Source organism: Sinocyclocheilus anshuiensis, unplaced genomic scaffold (genome assembly GCF_001515605.1).
Source record: "Sinocyclocheilus anshuiensis isolate Anshui unplaced genomic scaffold, SAMN03320099.WGS_v1.1 scaffold180, whole genome shotgun sequence".
NCBI lineage: Eukaryota > Metazoa > Chordata > Actinopteri > Cypriniformes > Cyprinidae > Sinocyclocheilus > Sinocyclocheilus anshuiensis.
The window spans coordinates 2,043,412-2,050,306 of NW_015554093.1; the positions used below are offsets into that span (position 1 = coordinate 2,043,412).

The 6,895-nt window shown below is 37.4% G+C and overlaps 1 protein-coding gene across 3 annotated transcripts in view; it reads right to left on the reverse strand.

Annotated features, from left to right (window-relative positions):
- Positions 1-4,349, reverse strand: part of LOC107669357 (neurexin-1-like) — a 414,348-nt gene extending 409,999 nt beyond the window's left edge. For all 3 annotated transcript variants that reach the window (XM_016461537.1, XM_016461539.1, XM_016461538.1), the window contains exon 1: positions 4,040-4,349. The gene's annotated coding sequence lies outside the window, so the exon portion shown is untranslated. The remainder of the gene's footprint in view (positions 1-4,039) is intronic.
- Positions 4,350-6,895: the final 2,546 nt, after the last annotated feature.

Here is a 6,895-nt window from a genome sequence, read left to right on the forward strand (position 1 = left end):
GATTAAGAACACTTCCTTTAGGTATTACATGGAGCGAAGATGAAAACAAAATGCCATCGAATCGTTTCTGAAGACAGTCAGAACCTTCAGAGGTACATTCATATAATTAATTAATTAATATATTCATTTGTATAATTCCCTTAGCACTCTTTTAAAACCTCCCAGCTTTTCCACCCTGTTTTCACTCAAAACGAAACTACTCTGCATGCTGTGCGCACGTGAGACTGTTACTGAAAACTGTGCTTTATGCTGGACAGTATTTACCGTATTTATCGCGAGTTGTTCAAATCGCGGTAATCTAATACGGTTTTAATGATAATTAAAAGATGAAACGGTAACACTAACCATGGGGAATTTTATCATGATTTATCGTCAAACCGGTAATCGTTACATCCCTAAAGTGTAGACTTAAATAGTATGCTATAATTGACACTTCACATCGGCAGCCGTAATAGTAATCTCAATTAAAAATTATGCAGTCCTAATGTATCCTACTGCATGTTTTCCTTTTGTTTTGTGCTCATCTCGCATTAATAATTAAATAAAAGTATAGATCATCATGCAGCTTAGTAAGTCTAATTCACACCCAGCATGAGCATTACAATGGAAGACATCATGAGGCAATGTTATAATGAACTATCATCATGCTAATTGCAAAATGCTTTAAAAAGTAATTAATTAAGCAGCATGCAAACAATCTGACAACTTGTCAGTTACCCAACACTGGGTCACTGTGCGAGCTGCACCAGGCAAAATTCTATCATAACACGACTAACTGTGGCATTCCTTTCAAAACGGTTCCTCATACACAGACGCCAAAGGACAGCACAGAAGGACGAAGAATAAAAAATAAAAAAATAAAAAAAAGCACGCTCACAAACCAGCCAGTCAACCCTCATATGTACAGACAGGGGAGCAAAAAAAAAAAAGAAAGGAACACCACCTGTCCATCAGGAAAGCCACCAGCTTTCCTTCCTCCCCCTCCTTTCTCGGTATCTCTGAGCCCAATGACGGCCAGAGATACTCCTTATCAGCTGGTGAGATGAGATTTAGTTCCAGGCCTAACACTCATAGGAGGCTATTGATAATGCTGGTCCCCCCTTCTGCTCTCCTCTCATTCTCCTGAAGTGGGACCTGCCTCGCCTGGCAAAATCCAAACCGCAACCATGACAGCAACTGCAAAACTGATTTCGAATCAGTGCAACGGGGTGACATACCGTGTTCCAGCTATGGATGAACAAGATGAGCCATGCAAAACCCAGATGTGCATTCTGGCAGTGGGCATCCCCTTAGTAAAATCCCTTTTTCCCTACTGCTACCTGGAAGGAAAGCTAGGTCAAGCTCCTGGTGATGGGTGGTGATGTTGTTTCGACATCCTTGCTACTGCATAGCTGAATGAATAATCGATGGTGCTTGAAAACAGAATGCATTTGATTTTTTTTTCTTATTATTACAGCACGGTTTTAAAAATGCTCATGAAACGTTTATGGTTTATAGGTACAAAGCTGGAAATGGCACAGACCGGCTAACATGTTCAAAGCAGTGTTTTCCATTACTGACCCATATCCCCATGGCTAGGAATCATTTAATGGTCTTCATGCACAGAGCAAAACCATCTGCATCTTTGTGTCCACATTTTTATAGCCTCATAAATGGTTGCATACAACTGTCGAACTTACCTATTATGCTGACAGACAGCAACTATTATGTGATATTGATTGCTCAGGCCTTTCAATAACAGCAGTCCTGTCGATTTGATCAACCTAAGAACTGGAGTTTGTCTAGAGGGTGTCTCATAAGTCTGAATATAGCCTACATTTATCAAGGCTCAATTTGACTGAATCACCTAAGCAGTTACTACGCAAGGGACTCGTATGCAATTAGTGGTGTTAATCATATACTAATAATAAACAGTGAATTTAATTACATCCATGATGTATTGTCATCCACAGCTAGTGCTACTGGATTTTCACACACCAGAGCCCAGAAAGATTTATCTGACACCAGCTCACAATCAAGTTATGCTCAGTTCTTCAGCCCTGGCTGCCCTGCCACAGAACAGTTGGTGATAGAGCTAATAGAGGGTTGCAACATGGCAACGGCAGAAAAAGACAACAGATGTTCAAGAGGGCGATACAAAAAGGATTAAAACATAGTGTTTTGGTGGCTTCATTCTTTAGATGTGCTGACTAGGGTTGCAAAGAGGTGGAAAATTTCCAGGAAATTTTGGAAATATTCCAGAAATTTTGGAAACTTTCCAGGATTTTTTTGAATATTCCAGGGATTTTTGGAAAGTTTCCCGGAAAATTTCCCGGAAATGTTCCATCCCTTTGCAACCCTAGTAGTGCTGCTGACATCCATTAAAGCTGACCAATGAATAGGAGGCTACCAGTGCAGGTAAATTTGATTGTCATATACTCACTCTCATGTTCAAAAGCTTTACAGATTTCTTGCAGTGTAACACAATTGGAAACATGTCAAAGAAGACAAAAAAGATGCAATAAATAAATAAATCTGTCAATCAATCACAATATAAGTATCATAAGCAACATTTTACAATAAGATTGCATTTGTTAACATGAACTAACAATGAAAAATACTTGTAAAACATTTATTAGTCTTAGGTTATAATGTTAATTTTAACATATGTTATTGCTAATATATTAATAAAGTCAAAAGTTGCATCTTAATATTTAATGGACCTGGTCTAACATGAACTAACAATGAACAGTTGTATTTATATTAACTACTATTAACAAAAAATAATAAATGGTGTAACAAATGTATAGCTCATTGTTAGTTAATGCATTAAGTAATGTTACCTAATAGAACACTATTTTTACAATTAGTTAATGCATGTTACTGTAAAATAGTCAAGTCTACATTTCAAGTCTTCTGGAGTAGGATTGCTTGTGTGAGGAACAGACCAAAATTTAACTAGAAATGTATGAAATATTTACCACATAATGTGCTTTTTAGATAAGCAGCATTCTCCAATGATTTGTGAACAAATAATTTGTTTGAGTCTGATCTTCTAGATTAATCTGTTGATCCAGTTCACAAAACTAGCCTGAATGATGTGTTCACAAACCAGACTGATCTGCTACTCGTGTTCAACTGGGGAGGATTATCACTAAAAACAACTGAAATTGAAGTGAAGCACTTGCAGAAGTCATGATTCTTGTGATTTTCATGATAATTTTTGGTCATTTCAAGCCATTTGTTAAGCTTAATATCTTCAGTCACGATGCACTGTCATCACATGGACAAAAGTGACCAGGAAATCACTAAATATGCCTTCCACACAAGGAAGAAAATCGTTTGGGTTTGGAACAACATGAGAGTAAATAATGACATCATATACATCCGAGTTGCCTGCGAACTATTTGAATGCGACTTACACCATAAAAATATTATGTGATGAACTGGACTCCCTGAACTCGTAAATGACGATGCATAAAAGAGGCTGAATCTTCTCAAAACATTATGTCCAGAAACACTCTCACGGGCCTCGGCTGTCAATTCAAGTCATCCAAACAATTTATTCAGACCATATGTTTACATGTAGCCAGTTCTTGGTTAAGTTGGTTAAAAGGTCAGAAGGACATACCCTCTGAAAATTCGTTCAACGAAAGCAAACATTTTATCAACAACCCATTCGAAGGATAAAACAGCCGCTTATCTAAACAAAAGGATGATTTATTCCCACGGCTTTTCCATTTCTCTCTCTCTCTCTCTCTCTCTCTCTCGTGCATCTAAGAGCCGCACATGGCATGACTCGAAAGGGGGCAAATCAATACACACAGCGCCCGTTAGTAACGCTACGCTGGCACGCAGGTGTTCAAACCATTACCAATGAGGGACATATATAAAGCCACACTTCCGAGGGCTTTACAGTAACACACAGAACAGACAACATCTTCGCTTATGAGTCAACACCATCCGTTTACTTCCCCAGCCCCGCGCATCACCTGCATTCCTGAAAACACATATTCTGATGACAAAAGCATCTGCAGACACACAGAAGTGCTCTTCTTACCTGTGTTTGTGGCTGAAAGTGAGCGCGCTTTATCCCCACTTCTCACTGTAAATTGTTCGTTTGTCTTTTATATAGTCCAGAGAGGCGAAATGCTGCGTTTGCCCTCCCCTTTCACTGCCGTACAGTCGACGGCCGCGTGAGCGCGTCAAGCCGCTCAACCTGCATGAAACGCCACAGCAGATCTACCGCTATATGCGCGTTCTCCCGGTAACGTAGCGGTTATAGGCGCGAAATGAGGGCGCGGTCAGTGGAACACCTCACCAATCATCCCGCGCGAGCACTTCGCCTTCCAGCCTCACCGACGACATGATGACTGCGGCACCGTTGTCTCAATGTGACTTACTTTATCAAAATCTGGACCAACGACTATGTCCAGTAACTGCGTCTGATCAATCCCCCTACTGTCCCTTAATCCGTTTAAACCAGGGGTTCCCAACCTTTACGGTCTGCCGAAACACTAAAATATATGCTTTAAACACTCTCTGGAATTAAAAACAGGTTTCTTATCGCGCAATAAATATTATGAATAATAAAATCAAAGCCTTAAGTTTTTGTATTCATTCATTCATTTTATTTATTTATTTATTTATTTATTTATTTTTACGGTATCGGTTTAATATTACATTCCATTTAAACACTTTTATTACACGGCTATGGAATAGGCCACTGATTGGTCAATCTGAGGTCTTAAGTCAAATATTTATTCAAAACAATTATTGTAGTTCATGGCAATACAAATAGCCTATTGATTGATTGATGTACCTTTTGCGTCAGGTGTGTATGTTTGCAATAGCTACGGGCTGAATGAACATCACATAATTTGTTTTGTCGATGTATCACAGTCTCACAAAACCCCTGCAGTCACATCAGGAACCACTAGGGCGTTTAGAGCTTTACAAATTCCTGCACTTTCTTACTACTCGGAATACTTGATTTTGATTGTCTCTTCTTTACAAGTAAGATAAATTAATTTCAGCTCAAGTCAATATTTCATGTGTATATTATTATTATAATTATTATCCATAGCTGTGTGATTTTTTTTGCGATAATGACTGAATGTAGGCTACATTACATAACTTTTCAATGTATCATAATTAACCTGCAGTTATGAACATTATAACCTAGGGCGTGTAGGGATTTTTGTAAAGATTGTTACATATTTCTGTACTTTCATAATGTACTGAATTCAGTAAAGGACTTGCTTCTCGACAGTTGATGAAGTACTTTCTTTAGGCATGCAGGCGTGTAGTATAAATACCTTCCTGGACATACAACATCTGCCTTTTGGTATTGTTCTATGACCTGTATGATCTTTGACCTATGAGGCAGTACTAACAACAACCACAAATGTACTCTGGTGTATTTTTGTTTTGTTTTGTTTTTTAATGTGCGAGTACGTGTGTGTGCGTGTGTGTGTGTGTGTGTTCTGTTCCAAATTCTAGTGAGCCTATACTGCACGCACAGGCAGCTGCCTTCTATAGCAGCATCCTAACTGAAATGAAACTACATGATTTAATTAGAAATGTTGAAAGAATAATAATTATAATAGATGCCAATAGATTATTATATATATTATATAGTAATTAAAATAGCATTTTTGTAATTAATAAATTTTCAGTTTTTTATTAATTAAAAATGTTAGGTGTGGAAAAAAGTGTGTGTGTGTGTGTGTGTGTGTGTGTGTGTGTGTGTGTGTGTGTTTAAAAAAATCTAACCAGGAATATCATTCATGCTAGCACTTCCTCTTGAAATGAGCCACCTGGTTTCAAATCTTATGGATCCTCAGCTCTCATGGCCTCATGGGACAGCAAAATGTCCATTGTTTACACACTTCAGTATCTCAGCGAATACAGTAGGTCATCTGAGTTTTGTTTGCATGCTATTTATTGGGTACGATGTATTCAGGCATCCTACTCGATTGACATACTGCTTTTTGCATACTATTCAGTATAGAAGAACACGTATGTGGACACTGAGTTAAATTTAAGGTAAGGTAAATTTAAGGTAACCCATAGCACAGTTGTGAGTAATTGACTGACGTTAGCTTTAGCAGTGTTTAATTGAGGACCAGTGTTCATTTCTGTTGTCATTAAATATTGTAAGTATGTATGTGTCACTAGGGAAAATAAATGTTCTGGGGCTTAAGTGAGACACTGAGCACAGATTGTTTATCATATCATTTTACCACAGAATTTAATTACAAAAAGGTAAAACGTATAATGATCTTTGCTTCAAAGGAATTTTTAAATGCCAACGCGTATGGATTCATGCACTTGATTATACATTAGCTAATGCTGTGGGCTGTTTTATAAGTTAAACATTTCCAGTGTTTTCTTTTTTGCTGTTATTTCGTCCTAAAGTTATATTAGGCATGTATCATCTTTAAATGCATTAATGTTTAACAGATGACTTTACATTTGCAAGCTTTGTGTAATGAGCCAAATACTCAAACAACAGCTAGTATCATTAATGGTATCTGTGGTAATTCCCCCATGTATTACCCTCAGCACAAAGCCTGGACCTCAGTTGTCTGTTCAGCCAAGATTTTAATAAACATGCTTCACTGCTTTTTAATTTTGAAAAAACAAAAACAAACAAACAAAAACAAAAAAACCTTTTGTCTGTTGAATCAAAGTCATGTGGTGTGACCAACATGCAGAAAAAAACATAAAACAGGAAATTATCATAGAAGGAAATTATCATAGACAGGACTGTGTGTCAAGGTCAGTAAATTTGACCATTTTATGGCAAGGTGAAGTTATGTAGTGTGACTCCCCAAAAATGTACCGACATTTATGCTTAATGATAATTAAAATAATAAAAATGCTTGTAAGATAATAAAAATTGTAAAAATAA